The 22,395-nt window shown below is 43.0% G+C and overlaps 1 protein-coding gene across 1 annotated transcript in view; it reads right to left on the bottom strand.

Moving 5' to 3' along the window:
• Positions 1–22,395, bottom strand: part of LOC131689357 (programmed cell death protein 4) — a 42,345-nt gene that overhangs the window by 5,719 nt on the left and 14,231 nt on the right. The gene's annotated exons all lie outside the window — the stretch shown is intronic.

Consider the following 22,395-nt stretch of genomic DNA (forward strand, 5'->3'; position numbering starts at 1 on the left):
CATCAGTATGTTCAGATGTACCGAGTCGAAAGCTCCTGAAAGGACGATAAAGACTGCATTTGCTTGGTTTCCTTTCAAGTTTTGTGGTGTTTAAAATATTTACTAGATAGTTTACACAACTGGTGATCGAGCAGTTCTTCCTGAATCCAATCGAAACCTTGGGTAACAGCTCTTCCTGTTGTGCTACTTCGTTTAGTCTATCCTTGACTGTTGCGTTGGTTAACTTGATGGTGATGTTTATCAAAGATCTTGGACGTTTTGAAGCTTGTACAATTGGATCCCCTTTTGGCTTCTGGATAGGTAAAACGTCCGTGTTTCTCCTACGTTCGGGGATTTGTTCTGCTTCGAAACCTTGGGTCAGCTTTTCGCACGCTTTGAGTTGCAGATAGAGTTTAACTCCTTTCATTGTGGCTAAGACATTTCATCTTCGCTATGAGCTGAGTATCTTTTTATACCCCAAGGACCTTAAAATTTTCTTCTCTTGACAAAGAAGATTCGCATTTTCAAGGTTTTGTGGTTATCGTCCATTGATCTGATGGTTTGTATTTTCCTGCATAATAATGCTTCATGAAAGCCCCTCCTTTCTCTTTTTATACGGCGCTTTTCAAATGGTTTTGAATGCACGAAGACTATGCCTTTTATTATATTCCACAGGTATTTGGATGGCGTTGCCTCGTTTATTACCTCCGTTAATTGCTTGCAGTATTCCCAATTGGCTCATTTGATCTTCAGTGTGGATCACGACATTTGCAGAGCAATTAGGTTTGATAATGTTTTGATGACGTTGTATGATTTGAGGTGTTGTTTGTGCTTGCATGTCTTCCGACCACAATTTCTTCAGGTAGTTCGCCTTCTTTTTTAATATGTGCGCTCATCGTATATCACTTGCATCTCTTTAGGATTACTTATTTAGTTCGGATGTATTTTATTCAAATCGTTAATGACCTTCTTCTGCCGTATTTAAGCTGCCTTTCTAGAGAAGAACGGAATCGAGTTGCCAATGAAGTTGCCAATATGCAGAAGTGCGCGCTTCCGAAGGTTGATGACCTTCCAGGAAGCCTTTCTAATTTATCCTGGGGTCGCTAGGGCGAGGTCTATTACTGAAATCTCTTCACTGGTTACAGTTAAGCAGGTTGGGATTCCGTCGTTGAGCAAAATTTGATTTGAATCGGCCATGGGACTGTTAATGAGGTTGCCTACATCAAGGAGATATTCTATTTTAGCCATAGAGTCCTCGAGTACGTCTTATCCTGAAGGGACATAAACTGGCACAAAAGTGATTGGATAAAAAACCCTAACTATTTTGATCCTTATTACTCCTACAGGTAGTAAGGTGTCGAAGGAAGCTCCAGAAGACCAATATTTTCACACCTTCACACCCTTTATTTCTTCTGGCGCTTTCCATCGTGTTAGCATCCGAGCATGCTCATTCTTTTTTGGCCAAATCTCTTCAAACATGGCTATTTGAAAGTTTTCTCATAGAAAATGGTGGAGATCCTTTTTTGTTTTAGTGGGACAAATGTTCTGTTGTTGTGTTGAAGAATATCCAGTTTTTTACCTTCCACTTTTGCAATTTTTTCTGGATCTATTTTTCCTTGATGTTACCCAACGTTCCTATCTATTAGTCCCTGGATGTCACATTTATCAGTGTAAAATTCCTACGACGATGTCCCTTCGCATTTGATCCACGAATCCTTCGAATGCTTTAGATGTGTTTTGCTTTGTTTGCTTTGGGCGCTTGCATTACGGTATCATCTCTGCAGTTGGGTGCAGTTCGGGAAAGTCTTTGGAGCTAGTTCCCTTCTATCACCGAATGTATCTAGTCTTCGAGATTCTTTCAGATCAGATCTATCCGGGTCTTTGCGGTTTCTCACCTTGTGATCTAAAGCCTATGCATGCATGCAGCTTCTCACTATTTGTTTGTTAACTCCAAGAACAACCTTCAATGAACACTGACCGCCAAAATTTGATTCGACCTGTTTCCAACAGTGAAAGCCATATTGATGCCTTCTGTGTACCGCTGTATGCCTCCCTCAATCGGTATTCTGTTATGTTCTCGTCTAGATACCTAGACTTAATCACTGTCTCGTAGGACAGACCTTTGCAGTTGCTTCCTTGTTCAACGACTTTTCGATGAGCACCTTGAAGACTAAGCTCTTGGTCGGTTTGGTCCTTCTTCAATTCGAAAAGCATTTCACCTCTAAGTGCGGCAGGTTTCGCCAGTGTCCCCTATTTTAACACCAGACGATATTCAATTTCCGAAAGAAGCTCGACGTCTTTCATTTCTAAAATCCATTTTTCGTCTCCAATTTTCCTATCACGATGTTTGGGTATCTCTCATTTTCTTCTTCAATTCGGCTCCACCTTCTACGATAGTGCAGCAGCTGCTTGCTTGTTTCAGATCGCCTTCTTGATCGTTCGATTTTCTCTCCGGGTGATTTCGGGAACTCTTCGGCATCGTTTTGGCTTAAAGGGCGAACACGAAATTATTGCGACACCGAAAATGTCATGCCAAATTTCTTATAATGTTTAAAATAAAACCAAAATTTTAGGGTAGTTTTATACATATATTTACTTCAAACTACTACTTTCGCTTGATGCCCACCATAAAAGTCTTTACAGTGTCAGTTTCTCAGTTTTTTCCATTTTCTTAACATGTCCTTCTCGTCTTTGACTGTCTTCTTGCTCTTCCGAAGTTCCCGCTTCATCATTGCGCAGTACTGCTCCACCGGACAGTTTGGCGGATTCATGTCCTTTGGAACAAAATGGGCAGAATTGACCTCATACCACTCCAGGACACTTTTAGAATAGAGGCATGATGCCAAATCTGGCCAAAATAGCGGAGCTTCGTCGTGCTGCTGCAAGAACGGCAAAAGGCGCTTCTCGAGGCACTCAGATTTGTAGATCTCGCCATTTACTGTGCCGTTTGTCACGAAAGGCTCACTCCTCAGTCCGCAAGAGCAGATGGCCTACCAAATGAGATATGTGGAAGCGAACTTCAACATTTTCTTCTTCTTAAATTTGTCTTTCACATAGAACTTGCTCTTGCCGGTGAAAAACTCCAACCCCGAAATTAGCTTAAAATCGACTTTTATATACGTTTCGTCGTCCATCACACAGCAGCCATATTTTGTCAGCATCTTCTCGTAGAGCTTCCGTGCCCGAGTTTTAGCCGTCGATTGTTGCCGCTCATCGCGATTTGGGAAGTTCTGTACCTTGTATGTATGTAGTCCAGCTCTCTTCTTTGCATTCTGGACGTAGCTCTGCGACATGCCGATCTTTTTAGCCAAATCACGGCTTGAGACGTTGGGATTTGCTTTAATCATCCGCTTCACCTTTCCCTCCGTCTTTTTGTTCTCCGGTCCCGGTTTTCTTCCAACTCCTTTGCCGTGGTCCAACGTCAACCGCTCCTGGAACCGCTTCAACACTCTGGAGACGGTTGAATGGTGAATGTTCAACATTTTTCCCAACTGACGGTGCGACAGGTCAGGAAATTTCAGGTGTTTGGAAAGAATTTGTTCTCTCGACTCACGTTGGTTCACCTCCATTTTCGTTGAATCGAAAAACACGACTCCGGGTTTGACAGCATGTAAACAATACACATCAATGAGAAAGTTTGCAAAATTTGGTTGATTTTTACTCAATGGTAAAAAAGTTATGCCCTGTTGAATGTGTCGCAATAATTTCGTGTTCGCCCTTTAACATGTTGAATGATGTCAACGCTGCAATTCCACTTCACAAAAACTCGGTCGTGTTGAACAAAATTTGAAGTCAACGACCGCAGCGTTGGGTCGGTCGGAGCAGAACTTTTCCGTCAACTTTATTCATGACGGCAAGAATAAATACAATGTTTTCTTTGTTCTCGGGACAATGCACACTAGACCGAGAGAGTGCTAGTTGTCGTTCACTTGGCTCGATTGTACGTCTGACTCGGGCAGACGTAGAAAATAGTCGTCGAGCTTCAAGAACCATTCGTCTGGACTGACCAGTAAACGCATTCAGGAAACGATGGGATTCGCTGTCCGACGCGTATCCACTGAAGGTCATTTTAGTTGTCTTTTCCTCAAACTTCTTACTCTTCTGTGGCGGAATCCACATAGACGCTTAGCAGCCGAATGCCACAAAATCCGACTGGGTGTCAAACCAGATCTCACACAGTATCGAACCAATCGATGATGATGGCAGCCGATTCTGAATGTACGTCGCGGTTGTTCATCGCCTCCGCCCAAAAACGTCGAGCTAAACCAGCATCCAACAGCATACATAATCTCATCTCGTTTAACGTTCCGGTTCCCTTTTCAATCAAGCTGTTCTGCTTGAACGGTGAATTTCGCCTCGATTCTTTCTTTACGTAAGGAATTGCTGCTGTACTCGCTGCATCCATCCAAATTGAGTTTCGGTGAACCTCATTTACTCATGAACCCTGAAGCTGCCAAGCTTCGGACCATCTCGAGAGGACCGTGTAGCGGCTGTGATCATCACAATATTTGTAAAATTTTCATCAGCAGCATGAACATGATTCCATCAAAATCCTGAGCAAATCGTAACTCAATCCCGAGAAGAATTCCGTCATATCCATTAGAATACTTAGGATTCCACAAGAATCCTGAAAAGGAATTAAAATCATAATTCTAAACGAAAAAAGACTATATATAGGGGTAGAGATTCCATCATAATACTAGTTTTCTATCAGGATACCGTCAGAATCACGCGAAACTCGGCATCAGAATCCCAAGAATTATCAGAAACCGATTTTGGAGTGACTGAACTCCCTCAAATGACGTTTCATATTAAAATGACTCGCATATGAAAATTGTCTATGAGCAGAGTGTTAAGGTTCAACAGAGAACGCCTGAATAAGCGGCCATCTTGGAAAACGATAAAAGCAGTTATTTTTCTCAAACCGTTGGAAAAATCTTCATGAAAATTCAATGTATTCGGGGCATTAGTAGAGTTTAGCTGATTGATTTTCATGAAGATTTTTTCAGCGTTGTGAGAAAAACTGCTTTTTTGTTTTTCAAGATGGCCGCTTATTCAGGCGTTCTAAGTTAAACGTTAAATTCCTAGAGGACGGTGGAGGAGGGGGGTTTTCAACCCCCATCCAAAGCCCCTCGATTTGCAACTGGAACAGTCAGTCTACTCGTTTTCCCTTTCCATCATCCATGAACAGACTACATGACAAGGCATAAATTTACCAACGAGAGGATCGCATCTAATGATTTGATTGTCACAGGAATGTTATTATTAGTAAGATTGAGTTAAAACTTACACAAATCTGGATTTACTTTGCGAGGAGAAACGATCAATGCAATTATCAAAGGTGTTACCACGAATTTATCACTCCCGGCAGCCAGCTGCCGGAAATTTATGATAGATTTATCGTCTATTGATTAAATTCGGAAAATTCCAGATTGCAAAATATGTAACACAAGCTTCTGACAGTCGACTATCAGAAGCTTTTCTTATGTTTGAATAACTTATAAAGGCAAACAGAGATGAACAGCAGCAATCATCATTAAGATTGATGCTAATCGTCGACAGGTTTTCAGTGGTGATCTTGCGTGGCCTAATTTTTGCCGGTTGTCACGGTAAAGATAGATACGTCTATCTTTATCAGGACACATGTTAGTGAACTCGGGTGATTCGTAGTTATTCTGCCTAAGATCGACCCTCATTATCAGAAGGCAAAGATTAAGCCCGTACAATATTAAGCCTGTTCTAATGACCCTGCCACTTCTAGTTTTCCGATCTGTTTACTTCACATCCTTGCTCTCACGTGAGTACTATGGCTCTAAGTTTCATAACTTTCCCTACCCAGTAATCTCTAGCTAATTGAATGTCGTTAAAACGTAAAAAAGAAAATGTGACTAACATAGTCGAAATACAAAAAGGGAAAAAATTAAATTATATATTTTTGAGGTGGCATGTGAACAATTTTTCTTCTGGCGAAACACAGCAGTCTAAAAAAATATAGAGTGAAGCGCTGTTGTCTGCTTTTACTGCTTGGAAACAATTGTGAATATAGGATATGCCAATACATAAATGAATATTAAAAAATTGCCGTTTATAGACGTTGGTATAATTAGAAGTTTTAGAAGACGTGAATTCCCGAATTTTAGAACATGTTAATATTTTAATGCATTCCTGATTTTCCTAATCTTGTTCAAAATTTCGGATTCATCAAATTTGTGAAAGAACATTTTCTAATTCGTGGGAACTCGGGCCCCAAAATCTATAGACTCCTAGTCTATCGAATTAATAAAATTTCAGATCTGAACAGCTTTGAGATTTCACTGATAAAAATTTAATGCCAGCCTCGACCCATCCTTGGCATTCACTACTATCGATCTGTTTACATCGCCGACTCAGATTTCAGTATCGATGGTTCACGGTCACCGATACATTATGCAAGACTAATTTGAAATTTTATCATACTGCAAAAGTCGTAAACAGCAGCCTTCTTCTTCGCCGTGTGGCCTTCCCTGCTTCTCTCGATTAGTTAGCTGCTGGCCTTGGGGCCCTTCTCTGCAATGACCCCACAGGCGCCACATTTAAAAAACAACTTTACTCCAAACCCACGACGTTCCACCAGTCACGTAGCAGCACCCCATCAAGAAGTCCGCTGCCAAATAATGCGTGAAGAGCATGTGCGTGTACTCGATTCGATCGACGAACGACTTCTAGTCCAATAGTAGGTACCTCCTAATGCGACTGCGGCTGTAGTGGAAAATTCCCAAAAATCTAGTTGGCTGGGTGGGGTGCAACCAATCAGCGCCACGTGTTTTTCCGTAATGTTTTGCTATTTTTTTCCCTCTACGTGCAAGATTCCATCAGGGTTTGTTTTGGTTGTTGTGCGCTGCTGCCGCACACTGTCGAGTGAGGAAAACAGGAAGGACACGCACACCCTGTCCCTGCCCTTCCTTCAGTCAAACAACCGGTCGATCGGGCGGATTTTTTTATGGGGGGTTGCGCTTTTTTCGGGGTTTTGTTTTTGTCCGATGCGAGAATGCTGCTTTGGTTTCGGGCTGACTCTGAGACGCAATTTCTTCGCTTTCGTTTATGTACAGTGTTCATTGATAATAACGTTTGTATATGGATACAAACAAGCGAACGTGTATTTTACCGGCATCCTTTTTGTGGTGTGTTCACGTTATCAGGAAGTTCCCCTCCTACGTATACGTGCCATCGGGTCTACTTTATCGACTTAATCATACAATGTTCCTTCACCGCGTTGCTTGGTGGTGTGTGACTTGGTGAAGTAATAATCTTCGCCGGGAGCTACGAACGATTTACGACTACATTCGCCTCGTCGCGCATATTATTATTAGCACTTTGTTAAGTGTAAAGCTCCACATCACACAACACACACAGACGAGTAACAAAACGGAACCATAATATTTATTATTGACCGTGTCTTTTTCTGCTGTTTGCAAAAGCAATTTTCTGCTCTGCAGCGAAAAAAAGAAACAAATCCATCGAAAGCAGCCGCCACGCACGAGTCTGCGCGATTGTTTACCAGTTTGAAAAATCTTGAGCGTTTTTTCAAAACGTCATATCTGCAATGAGTTACTCTCTGTTTATACATTCTCTTTCGATTTTTACGGCGTCACTCACTTATTTTACAGTACAGATCGAAAGACGGTGGTTTTAACTAGCATATTATGCAAAGAGCTGAGGGATAAATGTTAAAGGGACCGAATTATTAACAGAAGAGAAAGTAAACAAAGAGAGTAACTCATTGCAGATATGACGTTTTGAAAAAACGCTCAAGAAATATGATAAAATAAAATAATGCATTCCGAAAAAAAATCAACATTATTCGTAATCGTATTCGAAGAGACCTTGATATGAAAAACCGATAGTAAATATGGATAGTGTAGTATTTTTACCCACCTTTCTTTTCCGTGCGCACCTTCGAGAACTATCTATAGACGGAATTCCTTCCATGGCTATCTATGATTCCCGTTTATCGGTTACTGTTGTTACTTTGTTGACAGTACTTGAGTACCACGTAACTTTGTAACGTATTTCTGTCGTAATCAATCAAATAAGGTGCCACTTAACAACCGTCCCATTATCAAGCTATTAGCTTGTTTATATTTACGATGTTTACCAAACGTTGGTTGGTTGGGACGAAATCAATTCGTATCGTTGATAGAGGTTGAATTTATTTTTTGTTCTTTCCCGAAAGCAATATTTTGACTGTAAGTCGACCTGTGCAAGTATTGCATCAGACGCTCGGTGCATTTTTGTTTGGTGTGTTTCGAATAATAGGTATTCGGAAGATTACGGGAGTGCGGTTTGTTTTGACGGAATGGTATAAAAATACACTGTAAAAGAAAAACACAAATGTGATGATGCAGACTGACTAGAGCAAACACGTCTGCAGAGAGCGAGGACCGCAGTGGAATGAAACATTCTTGAATGCACGTAGCCAATTTGTAGTAGTCGGATTTCACTTACTCGCACGTACTTATGATTGGAGAGCTGACTAATGACAAGGTAAGTGCAAGCTGATACCTTTGATGATGTCAAACTATGAAAAATATGTAAATAAAAACATTATTGCGGATGCAGCGATAAAAATTGGATTTGAGGGTTTCCTGTTCCACTCGTCAGTAGCATGCAGCCATGATTCGCTGGTTGGTCAATTTTTAACTGGAGCTCCGCTAGTTGGACTATTGTCCAACTAAAAAGCATCCTACTGTCAAACTCTCCTGTCAAATTCACTGACACTAATTAGAGGTGTGAACAGATGCCAGTCCGTTCAACTAGCGAATCAAATTCGTTAGTTGGACAGAGGCTGTGGCCTAACCAGCGAATAACGACTGTATACCTAAACCAACACCAAATTGGCGCCAGTTAGACACTAAATCTAAACAGGTCGCACAACATATATGAAAGCTTAAAGAAACTGGTTGGTACAGAGTGATGTCTCGGTTAGCCAAGCACAGGAGCTCTGAGTATAGGGAAACGCTCTGTGTCTTTCGAGAGCCAAACGCCTATAGTTTAACTGGCAGCAAGCTGGTGTCAGTTACTGACGAGTGGAACATGAAACATTCGAATTCAACTTTTCTGAGTTAGATTTTGTGCCCTCATGCGCAAATTGGTTCATCCATTTTTTCCCTTGGGAAAAAATATATTTTGCAAATTCACTGAGTTTCTATTGCAACTATTTCGAAGTCATTGTGGGACATTTTTTATTATCGTGACTCTTGTGATCAGATTGAACACAAATTCAGTACGTTTTACCACAATCATATAAATTGTAGGTGATGTTTTTCTCGAAGCTCGTTTTGGTATTCACCGACAGAGAAATCTGGCAACGTGACATCAGGACACGGAACAATATTTTGTATATTTGTATCGAAGAGTATTATTGCTCAATGGTGCAATTTCTGCTGATATGTATGTCGATATTTTACTCTATTTCAACGATTTAATCGTGAATATCTTCGAATGGCGATTTTTTTCTTATTTTTTATCTATCTGGTTTAAAGATTCAATTGCGGTTTTCTTTCAGGACGTCACAGTAGATCTTTATGCGTCGAAGTATTTACGAAGTACAAAGAGCTAATTTTCGATGCACAAATGAATGAAACGCCATTCTCCAACCTCTTAGCAAACCTTCTTCCAGGTGCTTTGCTGTGCATAATTTTAACTTTTTACTCTCTTCAGGCATTAGGGCTACATGTCCAGTCCACTGTAGTCTGCCGTTTTTTTTTATCAACCTTCCCGTGTCAGCATCCATCAATCCCTCACACACATTTATAAACGACATGCTGGTAGTGGTGACCCGGATGTACTTCGTAGTGGTAACATCAAATACCCCCGATACTTAATATACTTATGGCCGTACGTTTTAAGTCAGACGGCAAATCCGAACTCTTATATTTTTCCCCTCGGAAATACGTCAAGGTATTACTTCGTGGGGGACTCGTCCTTTCGTCGCACCTCTTTCTTCTGCTCTATTTCGGAGCCTCACTTGATCCATGAAATGACTCGACCATTAAGCCTTAACTCACGACTCTTCTCTTACTTCTTGTCTTCATCTGCTACGTCGTCATATAGCTTATTTTTTTTTTTTTTTTTTTTATTCATTTCGTTTATTTGATAGGCACAAATGCGTTAGCTTGGCGGTGCCAAATACTTATGTTTTTACATTTTGGATATCTTAAAACTAGGAGGTTACAATGTTGAAATATTTTTTTTACAAAGGAAAAAAAAAAAGTTTACAGCTATCTTAAGACTAGAAATAAGATTCAATATACAAGAGAGGGCCAAAAGATTTTTTTATGAAAAAATTTAAAACAAGGGATTCACTTTGATATACAAGAGGGGGAGTAATAGTATTTTACGAAATATTTTACGGTTATCTTAAAACTAACAATATAGTTTAGTACACAAAAGGGGGAACAAATATTTATGAGAAACTTCACAGAAATCTTAAAACTAGGGATTCAATTCTATTTACAAGATGGAGGACAAGAGTTTCAATAAAGAGTAAAAATTATAGCTATCTTAAAACTAGGAATACAGAATACTAATTTGAATTTTTTAACTAAAACTTATGCTTGGTCAAGATATTCAGAGGGTGGCTTATTTCCGCATCAGTGTAGCAGCAGTTGTATCAAGGACAGGGGAGAGACAGGGAAAGAAGAGCAAAACTTGCAACTTTCGCTCGAACGGGGGGGGAAGGGGGATCAGCGAAACAAATTTGTGCCTCAGTCTAGTAAGTCGTCGAGTACCGGATTGGCGGATGGTATTCTTCGGACACGCGGGGAATCCTTCAAAACTCATCGGAACTCGAGTCGCTCTCGCTTCAGTTTCCTTCTATGCAGGAGTAGTGGTAAGGGCGACGGCGGTTACATAGTGGCACTCTGGAGCTGATCGGTTCCACAAGGCAGGAGGAAACTCTAAAAACGAGAAATAAAAGAGAGGGGCTAAATTGGGATATTTATCGTTTTTATGAAGGTATAAATAAGGGACATATAGGGGAAATCACGAGTTGCCAGCATATCTCGGACTGGTACATTGGGTGGTCTACCTCGGGCCCGAAGGGATTCCTTTAACTGAGACCTAGCGTCACAATACCCGGCGCATACCCAGACAACGTGTTCGATGTCGTGATAGCCCTCGTCACAAGCGCACAGACTACTCTCCGCAAGCCCAATACGCCGCAAATGCGCATCCATGGTGTAGTGATTGGACATAAGTCGGGACATTACGCGAATAAAATCCCGACCCACATCCATCCCCCCGAACCAAGGCTTCGTTGATACCTTTGGGATAATCGAATGTAGCCATCGTCCAAGTTCCCCGTTGCTCCACGAGGTTTGCCAACTGTTGAGCGTCCTCTGACGACAAATACTAAAAAATTCGTTGAAGCAGATTGGTCTTTCGTATATGTCACCATTTAATGCGCCCGCCTTTGCTAATGAGTCGGCCTTTTCATTGCCCGGGATAGAACAATGAGAGGGAACCCAAACAAAGGTAATCTGATAAGATTTTTCAGATAACGTACACAAGGACTCCTGTATCATCCCCAGAAAATACGGGAGTTGCTTTTTTGGCTTCACCGCACGAAGAGCCTCGATAGAGCTGAGGCTGTCCGAAACGATAAAGTAGTGATCTGTGGGCAGAGTGTCGATGATCCCAAGGGTGTACTGAATTGCAGCTAACTCTGCGACGTAAACTGAAGCGGGATCATTGAGCTTGTATGAAGCGGTGATAGTATTGTTGAAGATACCGAAGCCAGTGGACCCATCGAGATTTGATCCGTCAGTGTAAAACATTTTGTCGCAGTCGACTTCTCGGAATTTATTATAAAATATATTGGGGATCACCTGCGGGCGTATATGGTCCGGGATTCCACGAATCTCTTCCTTCATGGATGTGTCGAAGAATACAGTAGAATCAGAAGTATCTAGGAAACGGACACGGTTGGGATTGTACGAAGAAGGATTGATGCTCTGTGCCATGTAGTCGAAGTACAAGGACATAAAACGGGTTTGAGAATTAAGCTCGACGAGCCTCTCGAAGTTTTGAATTACCAACGGGTTCAGAATGTCGCATCGGATGAGCAATCGATATGAGAGTTCCCAAAATCGATTTTTTAGCGGAAGAACGCCCGCCAGCACTTCGAGACTCATCGTATGGGTCGAGTGCATGCAACCCAAGGCAATGCGCAAGCAACGATACTGGATTCTCTCCAGTTTGATGAAGTGTATGTTCGCAGCGGAGCGGAAACAGAAACACCCGTACTCCATCACCGACAATATCGTTGTTTTGTACAGCCTGATTAGGTCTCCTGGATGAGCACCCCACCATGTTCCAGTTATTGTTCGGAGAAAATTGATCCTTTGTTGGCATTTCTGTTTCAGATACCTAATGTGACATCCCCAGGTACCTTTAGAGTCGAACCAGACCCCGAGATATTTAAATGTGAAAACCTGGTTGATCGTTGCACCCATTAATAGAAGCTGGAGTTGCGCCGGCTCACGCTTTCTAGAAAAAACAACCAACTCAGTTTTCTCCGTGGAGAACTCAATACCCAGCTGAAGAGCCCAAGCAGACAAATTGTCCAAGGTATTTTGTAATGGTCCTTGCAAGTCGGCAGCTTTGGGCCCTGTAACAGAGACCACACCGTCGTCTGCAAGTTGCCTTAGCGTGCATGAATTGGCAAGACAATCGTCAATGTCATTCACGTAAAAATTGTAGAGCAGGGGACTTAGACATGAGCCCTGGGGAAGACCCATGTAGCTAAATCGCGATGTTGTTAAATCGCCATGCGAAAAGTGCATGTGCTTTTCAGACAACAGGTTTAGCAAAAAGTTATTTAAAATTGGCGAAAGACCATGCTGGTGCAGCTTCTCTGACAGAATGTTGATAGAAACTGAGTCAAAAGCCCCCTTAATATCCAAGAAGACTGATGCCATCTGCTCTTTGTTAGCATAGGCCATTTGGATTTCTGTAGAAAGCAACGCAAGGCAATCGTTCGTCCCTTTGCCTTTGCGGAAGCCAAATTGTGTATCTGACAGTAAGCCATTTGCTTCAACCCAATTGTCGAGGCGAAACAAGATCATTTTCTCGAATAACTTCCGAATACAGGACAGCATTGCAATCGGCCGATACGAGTTGTGGTCGGAGGCTGGTTTTCCTGGTTTTTGGATGGCGATGACCTTCACTTGCCTCCATTCATAAGGGACAATGTTACCCTCAAGAAACTTGTTAAATAAATTCAACAAGCGCCTTTTTGCAGTGTCAGGCAGATTCTTCAGCAAGTTGAATTTAATTCTGTCTAACCCTGGGGCGTTATTGTTGCACGATAAGAGAGCAAGTGAGAACTCCACCATCGAAAACGATGTTTCGTTCGCGGTATCGTGAGGAGACGCGGCGCGGCACGTTTTCTGTACCGGGACAGAGTCCGGACAGATCTTCTTGGCGAAAGCGAATATCCAACGGTTTGAATATTCTACGTTCTCGTTGGTACTATTACGGTTACGCATACGTCGAGCCGTACCCCAAAGAGTGCTCATCGCTGTTTCTCTCGTTAACCCGTCGACGAACCGGCGCCAATAACTGCGTTTTTTGGCTTTCATTAGACTCTTCATTCGCCTTTCTAACGACGCGTACTGTTGATAGCTAGCGGGTAACCCGTCTTCCCGGAAGGCCTTATATGCAGTGGATTTTTCCGCGTACAGCTCTGAGCACTCTTTATCCCACCACAGGGTGGGAGACCGTCCATGGGTATTCGCGCTGGGTACTGGTTTAGTCTGAGCTTGATTCGCACTGTCGAGAATCAAGCCAGCCAAAAACCTGTACTCTTCCTCCGGAGGAAGTTCTTGAGTGGATTCGATTTTAACGGATATCGCGGTCGCGTAACTCTTCCAATCAATGTTCCGTGTGAGGTCATACGAGCCATTGATTGTTTTCGATGGTCTTGAACCGTTAGCAATTGAAATCACGATAGGCAAATGATCGCTACCGTGGGGATCAGGGATCACCTTCCACATGCAATCTAACTGTAGCGATGTCGAGCAAAGCGATAAATCCAACGCGCTTGCGCGTGCTGGTGGTGTAGGAATCCGCGTCATTTCTCCCGTGTTTAAGATGGTCATGTTGAAATTATCGCAAAGATCTTGGATTAATGTTGATCTATTATCATCATGAAGACAGCCCCATACCGTACCGTGCGAGTTAAAGTCTCCCAGAACTAGCCGCGGTGCCGGTAAGGATTCCGTGATATTATAAAGCGTTCGGTGCCCTACCGAGGCTCTAGGAGGAATGTAGATGGAAGCAATGCAAAGGTCTTTACCTTTGATTAAAACTTGACAAGCGACAATTTCAATGCCTGGTGTCGAAGGGAGGTTAATTCGGTTGAAAGAATAGCACTTTTTGATCCCCAAAAGTACTCCTCCATAGGGGTTTTCTCGATCCAGCCGAATTATATTAAAGTCGTGGAAGTTGAGATTTATATCGGAAGTTAACCAAGTTTCACATAATGCGAAAGCATCACATTTTAAACTATTTAGTAAAAATTTAAAGGAATCGATTTTCGGGAGGATACTTCTGCTGTTCCACTGTAGAACAGTGATCGAATCGGTGACCTCGTTCGATGACTTAGCCATCGAAGGATACGATCGCTGCAAGGAGGGGCCATTTAGTAGTCAACTGCTTCAAAAATGTTTGCACTATAGGGAGAAAACGTATCAGAAGGCTTTTAAGAGGATCAGTAACATTGAAAGCTGTGAAAATTAAGTCCACTATGTCAGAAAATTTCATTAGTCCGCTACTGGACTGAGTATCTGTTTGAAAAAAGGGGACACTTGGGGTTTTGGATGTCCCTGGAAGTGGTGGGTACTCCTTGTTAGAATTAATATTTCCAAGTCCTGGAGCAAATTGCTTCGGCTTTTGTGCATCACTTCCGTTGGATTTATTGGTTGTAGATGGCGCACTCTGAGTGGACGACACCTTGGCACCCTTACGAGGCAATGTAGGGGAGGCTGGATTTCTCCTCTTCCTGGATTCCCCTGGGTTAACTAAAGATGTTCCCTCTCGTGGGTCGTCAGATTCTTGCTCAACGTTAGCCAAACCAGCATAGGGATTTTCGGACAGGACAGATGGCGAAGCATTCTTTAGCATTTCAGCATAAGAACGCCTTGAGCGTTCCTTAAGGGAGCGCTTAATTTTATCCCCGCGCTGCTTGTACGCAGGACATGATTTAAGAGCATGTGAAGGGCCCCCGCAGCAAATACACTTTTCAGTTTCTTTGTCGCAAGAGTCATCCTCATGCTCTCCTTCGCATTTGCCGCATCGTTTCTTATTTCCACAATATGTGGCTGTGTGGCCCAACTGCTTGCAATTGCTGCAGTTCATGACCCGCGGTACGAACAGGCGAACTGGTAGGCGAACCTTGTCAAGGAGGATGTAGTTGGGAAGAGAGGACCCGGCGAATGTCACCCGAATCGAGCCTGATAGAGAGTAGGTAGTCTTACCTCCCTCGGTGTTTGCGGTATACAATTGTTTGCATTCTAAGATCTTAATCTGTTCAAGAGAGGGGTCCTTAAAGCAGCCAACCCCGTGCTCCAACAGTTCTTCGCATTTCAGGCCCGGTTCGGACACTACCCCATCGATTTCACAGGCCACACAAGGCACGTACGCTTTAAATTCCCGCGTAAAGCGCTCACAGCAAGCAATCGCGTTTGCCTGGCCGAGATCACTCACTAGAACACGTATCTTGTTTGCCCGAACACGTGTTATCTGAGTTACGGCCGGGTAATTAGCAGTCAAATCTCGAGAAAGTTTTAATATATTAACCGGTTTCTCTCCGGTCCGAAAATATACCACCCATGGCCCAGAGGAACCTTCTGGGTACTGCTTTATACGGGGAGCAATGCGAGTATTAGGGGGATCAGGGACTTCCATGATTACATCAGATGGTATTTCGCCCTCGGCCATTTAAGCACGAGGGCAGAGCGTTATATAAACGGGAATGTGTCTTATTATTTGATTACAAGGTAGAGTAAAAGTAGGGAAAAGGAAAGAAAGGAAACGAGGAAAAAAAAATAAAGCAAAACTTATCTGTAAACAACGTCGATTGTTCCGCACCAGCGAAAACAATGTACTGGATTTACTGCCGGCACCAGCAGAATGGTAGCTAACGAACGAACAAAGGATGACCTTGAATCACTGAATTTACACACCGAACACCACTGTGAAATATAACGATCCGTTCCGTTCAAAGGTTGGGAGACGTATGTCATATAGCTTATGTCCCGTTTAGCTCCTGTCATTAAGCTCCCAGCCTTATCGAGATCTACACGAATAGTGCCCAGCGGTGAACTCACCCTACTCTGACTGAGAGTTCCCAGACGGAGGAATTTCTCCCGACATCGATACCTGCTTCCTTGAGCCATTTAGTTGCCAGCTTTATCGAGATCTACTTGGATATCCAGCGGGGAACTACCCTAACCCGAGTGAGAATTCCCTGGTAGCGGAATTTCTTTCGGTACCGATGCCTGTTTCGTGAGCCAGTTAGCTCCCAGTTTTGTCGCGATATATAGTCGGATAGTACACGGCGGTGAATCTACCCTACCGTGAATTCCTCGGCGAGACCGATGTTCGTTTCTGCGAGCCATTTAGATCACCGGTTCATCCCGATTTACTCGATATAGTCCCTGGCGGTGGACCCAACCTACTCAGCGGGCTAGCCAATAGATGCTGAGGTCTGTCCAGCGATTCCCGGTGGAGCGTAGCTTCCGAATCACCGGCGCCCCAACGACTCACTGCTAGCTATTCGACGCTATCTACTGAACGACAGCCTGTAAGAACAGTAAAGAACGCCTGACATGTACGACAAGTCGTCGTTATTCCGTCTTCTGCCATGAAAATCGACCCGGAGATCTGACAGATTCCGGAAGCGGTAGGTGCTAGCTGACATGAAATCCCATGTACCGGGCCAGATTGATATGCCGGTCGATGCAGAGTTGTTTGACTACCCCTGGTTGCTACTTCGATATCGATCTGGACTAGCTGAAGTTTCACAGAGAATAAGTAGATAATTCTGCTTGGGAATAGCGAAACATCTTTCAATGTGCAACTCCTGGTAATCCTAAAGTGTTTATTGATCAATACCGGCGCCGGCCAGGCCCGAACGTAGATCGCGGAAGGAAAGGGAAGGAATGGTTAGTCCGATACTTGCTTTTCCAAGGGCCGCATATACTACAGCGCACTCCACATGTATCACAGGAGCTGGATATTTTTGTTAGTAAGAGTATAGAAGTTGGATCACTTCTTCTTTACCGACGCCAGAGAGGTGACTCTACTATCTGGACCAAATATGGATCCATCCACTCATGGACCTGGGACCAACGGCTTTACTTCCCTTCCGAAGGAACACGTGACCAGATTTTTTCTCATCAGAAAAATCTGGCGGGCACGCTTACCACTCAACCACCGGCGCCGTCTTTTGAAGTGGGACCCACGCCGAATTCTTATGAACAACTAACTAACCTACAAAGGCAGGCGAACTTTATAGGAGTTTATAGTCGAAACAAAGAGTTGATGCCGTGAAAGCGCTGAACATGTCGGAGAATCCCGGAAGCAGTTGCGATTTGTAGCGTTATCAATGAACTGAAGGGTTGTGCCGAGGGCTGAGCCCGAGAATCCGGGATTCGTCCGCTTGAGTCTACTACACTCCACACTACTGCATAATATGATACGGCAGCTAAGAGGTGTTGGATGCTTCGGGAGAAAATAGCCCCACTGAAAGAAGGGAAACAGCTGCCGAAAAACTGGATCCCAGTACTGGAAAAAAACGTGCGAACTATAACGCGTTACTGTAAGGGATTCCGCTTGAGTATCAAGAGAAGCAGCTGAGTTTCAAGGACAGTCACTTGGAATACTTTAGGATCCTGTTGGAGACGATTTCATGGTCTTCGTGAAACCTGTGATTTTTTTGAGTTCGAATGGCTTGCTGGCGCCAACAATAGTGGTAGCCGGGCTGGATCGAATGATCCATTTCTCCGGGAGGAGCTACGCACAGGGTTGGAGCTTCAACGATTTCGCTGATGCATCCAAGTTAGCCTATGGGTATTGTACATATATGAGTAATGTTAGGAATGGACGGTAAACGTACGCCTGATTTGAGGTATGTCAAGAATTATGGTCATGAAAGAATCCCAACGGGTTGTAACAGCGAATGCGATGCCTACTGAAATTACATCACTTGAATTGTGTGCTGCATTGCTGTTAGCTACGCTCATGGATAAAATGCACGAATCCGTATCGTTACAAACCGTTAAGGTTATGCATCAATCCGATTCGAAAATTGGAGGTTGGAGAGATTGAAGAACACACCAAATCGTCGGGTTGCTAAAAACCTGTATATCTACGTATTAAGCGCCAGTGCAATCCTCAGAAGGCCATGGTGACTGTTGTCTTGCAAAATGTTTATAAGGATGAAATTGCTTATAGAAGAATCTAACAAACAAGGGAAAACAACGAAATTCGAAACGGATTTTTGACGAAAACAAGAGGCATCTGCGTGCCGGCGGTCACATACGAAACTACGCTCATAGTCCAGAAGATTAGAAAAATCCAATGCTGATAATCACTTCACTGAAATCTTGGTCGAAAATCGACACTGAGAACACCTTCAGTCTGTTTGAACGGACTGCTGGCCTGTGCACCCCAAACGAACCATTCATGGTTTTCCCGAATAATATCGTAGACAGCTTTCGAACCAATCCAAGAGATGTACTGCAGTATTTAGGTGACCATCCGAGCTACCTAGTTACTGCAGTCCAACGACTTTTTGACAAAGCAGAACTGGTATGGACTATGCGGGACCTTTCGTCATAAAGGTTGGACGATTGAACTCATATGTATTTAGTTGGCCGATGTGCGAACCTATCGGAAGTGACCTCCGATAATGGGAGAAACTTGGAGCTGTTTAAGCTGCTGCGGACTCAAATATCTAGTGACAAAGTGAACGAGCTCTGACGGTTTATAGGAATCAAAAAGAGGAATTTTGGAGTTTATCGTGAAATGTATCAAGAGCCATCTGTACAAGACCTTGAATGAGAGGGACTTGACATATGAAGAGATGAGTAGGGTACTGATCCAGATAGAAGATGCACAAAACTCACGACCTGTTGTGCAATCGAGAAATATCCCTTTTGAATACGAAGCTCTGAGTCCCGAAGACTCCTTAGTTGAACGGAACCACTATACGATGATCTGAAGGACTGTTCATCGCGGTACCAACTGCTGCAGAAACGCATGCAGCACAGTGGTACAAGGATTTCATCAAACCGCAGAGCAGATTGCTGGTCATTATGAAGGAGTATGCTGTCACCTAAAACATGGAAACTGGGCGTAAAATTCCTACCCCTATTTGATTTCATAAGAGTTAGGGAGAGTTTACTCTACAACAAGCAGAAGGAGAAAGGAGTAGGGAAAAAAATTGAACTGAAAAAAATTATAACTACGGTCCACGCATTTCGTGCCATTGACTATTTGCGGGACACTAACGAAAAATAAACTTCAGTATATCGACCATATATCTATAAGTAATAAGAGATACTTAGCTTTGAATTGTCGCCTTTAAAACAACCGTCATTCTTCAGGATTTAAAAACTGCATCACAAGCCATTGGTCTTTGTTCTAACTTTCTTCAACAACATTTTTACGAGTTACTCGAATATAGGCAGCTGTTAGACACCTTCCAGTTGCGCATAAATTGCTTTTGGAGTCTCAATTCGTGCTGATCGTGCACGTTGATGGTGCGATAGTTGGTGAAACAGCCTTTAACCCTTGTTACCCCATCCTCTCGTTGATCACCTGCCACTTGATCACGTTTTGGCTCATCTTGCCGAATATTATAAAGTCGAATCACAAGTCCTTCGTTGTCTCTTCGCTTTGATAGAATATAGACACAATGCCAGCTTCCTCACACCTTCTGTCCCACTTTCTGCAAAGTTACGGAGTTGAAGTTTGCATCACGTTGATCAAGTCTCGGGAAGCCAAGAGATTTTCAGTGCCAGGTTCCATGTTTCCAATCGTAGTTCTTTTTCTGGCTCGTGGATCCTGTCCAATTGTGTCGAACCGCTTTTCTTCTTTGAGTATTCGGAACATGTTTTACGGATAGCTTGTTGGGCCTGTTTCAACTCCATTATTTCTTATCGTAGCGCCTCCTTGTGGGGTTTCCCCACATAACTGATACCTGCAACAGGTATTTAGCTTTGACGATGGCAGGATGTACAAAGGTCGTGGCTGATTGAAATCACCACACACTAGAATCACGTCATTGCGTGAGCCCTCACAACACAGTCCGAAACAGATGAAGTGATGAGATGAGCAACTTCCTACCTCGCGCGGTGACAGTCGCACACACTTGCTCTGAGACGCAATTATTCACCGTTTCGATTTCGGAGCAAGCATGCTCTTGTGATACTGCAATCAAAACGCCACCTATTGCGGAGGCTATTTTCACCATGACGGATGTTCCGAAAAGCCGCAGTGAGTTTATCTCGTCGATTTTTATCCTCAAATCCCGAACGTTCCGATAATATAATACTCTCGTCGTAATCATCCTGTGCGAATGTCTGCGTCATTTCACATTTTCAATTGGCAATAATCGTATAAAAATCGTTCCAGAAGCTCTTCGATAGCAGCAGATGTAGATATCTTCATTTAGTCGCCTTCTGAATATAAACTTAAGAGTAGTCAGTTGTTGGTAAAGTTTCGTCGTTTCGCAGTTGACAGATTTTGTACTTCTTGTGCTTTACTGTACTGATATTCTGAAGTAGAGGTCTCACCTTTTCCGCATTATCAAATTTCTTGGCGTCTTCACTGGACAGAATTCTTCATATCGGGAGAAAAACGCTTCGATTGTTACCGCGGCATCCGCATCGTACGAAAGTTCCTAACATCCGCTTGATAAGAATTCGATGATGAACTCCTGGCTGATTCCTTCATCTTTAGACAACTTCAACTGACTTGGCAAGCTTCGGTCTCCTTGCTCCAGGTGACGATGGTTAGCCACGAAGTGATCGATAATGTTCTGTTGTTTTTGAAGAAAACTCAGGAGCACTTGCTGAAGATCTGGGCTCATGATTAGTATAGTCGAACAGTCTCCATCGCCACAAATTGTTATATTTCGCAGGATCTTTCAAATGTGTGTGATATTATCAGTACGGTAATAATTTTTATTCGGTGTTTGTTCATCATTTATCGGAGGAAGTTGATTTCTTTGGTTACCTTATTCTTCGTCGAAAACTGAAACTAAAGAACGGGAATTATAATCAAAGACTATTATAATTATATTAGGACATTTTACCAGAGCGGTGGAATTCGTGTCGAGATTATTTTGCTTGCTTGTTACATGGACGATGGTAAAACAAAGTATTTTACACCAGCCTATCTGAGAAAGAACAAAACAAGTATTCTAAACATTTTCCAATAAATATTATCGAAACTAGAAATTGCGCGTAGCTTTAAATATAGTGGCTTAAAACGCAGTTTTTTTGCCGCCTTTACGACAGGCGACTTGCAGTATCATTCATAGCTTTCTGAGTCGATCTACTAAGCTCAGTATAATACAGCCCCATCCGTCCGTTCCTAAACAAAAACAATACTTTCTGGTCAGACACCCAACTGAGTAGCCTCCCTGTAAAGCGAGAACGAGGACCAACAACAAAGTAGTAAAGCTTGTGGTCATAAAATGAAATCACCCGTGCTACTGATAACGGACTGTGGCGTAACGCGATTGCATTTTTCCACACTCTAAAATAGCACACGTAGCTCAACGTTATCAGCTATTATGATCGACAATGTTACCGATCCCAGATACGTCCATTTGTAAAAAGGCCACTCCAGCAGACATCAATTCTTCCTGAAATCTGTTACCAGCTCTAGCTGTACAGTTTACAGCGCACAACCGCGCAATCGATATAAACCAGAAATGTCGTGATCTTAAATATTCTATTTCTACTGTGCGACCTTGTCCAGCAACACAATAAGCCGCTAAGTCGATGCCCTGCAAGTTGCAATCGCGAACGCAATACGAGCGCAGCAGTGCATTTGCATTTGAACACACCTCCTCTTCAAAGCAATACAAATCAACCCGTACCGCGAGCTCATACTCGGTACGTGGGAAGAATTCGATGTCACACCACTCTTGAGCGATGACGACGACGACGAAGAAGAAGAAGCTCTGCCACAAACCATCCAATCCTATTAAGAGTCAGCGATAATGAGGTGGACAGAATATTGTGTACCTTCCTCTTGCAGCAGCAACACAACGTGGTCGTCGTCGTCGTCGACGACGCCGTGACTTGTTTACTAAACGGGTAACAATGAAAATTTATGATGTGACTAATGTACCGGCTA

The sequence above is a fragment of the Topomyia yanbarensis genome, chromosome 1 (genome assembly GCF_030247195.1).
Source record: "Topomyia yanbarensis strain Yona2022 chromosome 1, ASM3024719v1, whole genome shotgun sequence".
In the NCBI taxonomy this organism is placed as follows: Eukaryota; Metazoa; Arthropoda; class Insecta; order Diptera; family Culicidae; genus Topomyia; species Topomyia yanbarensis.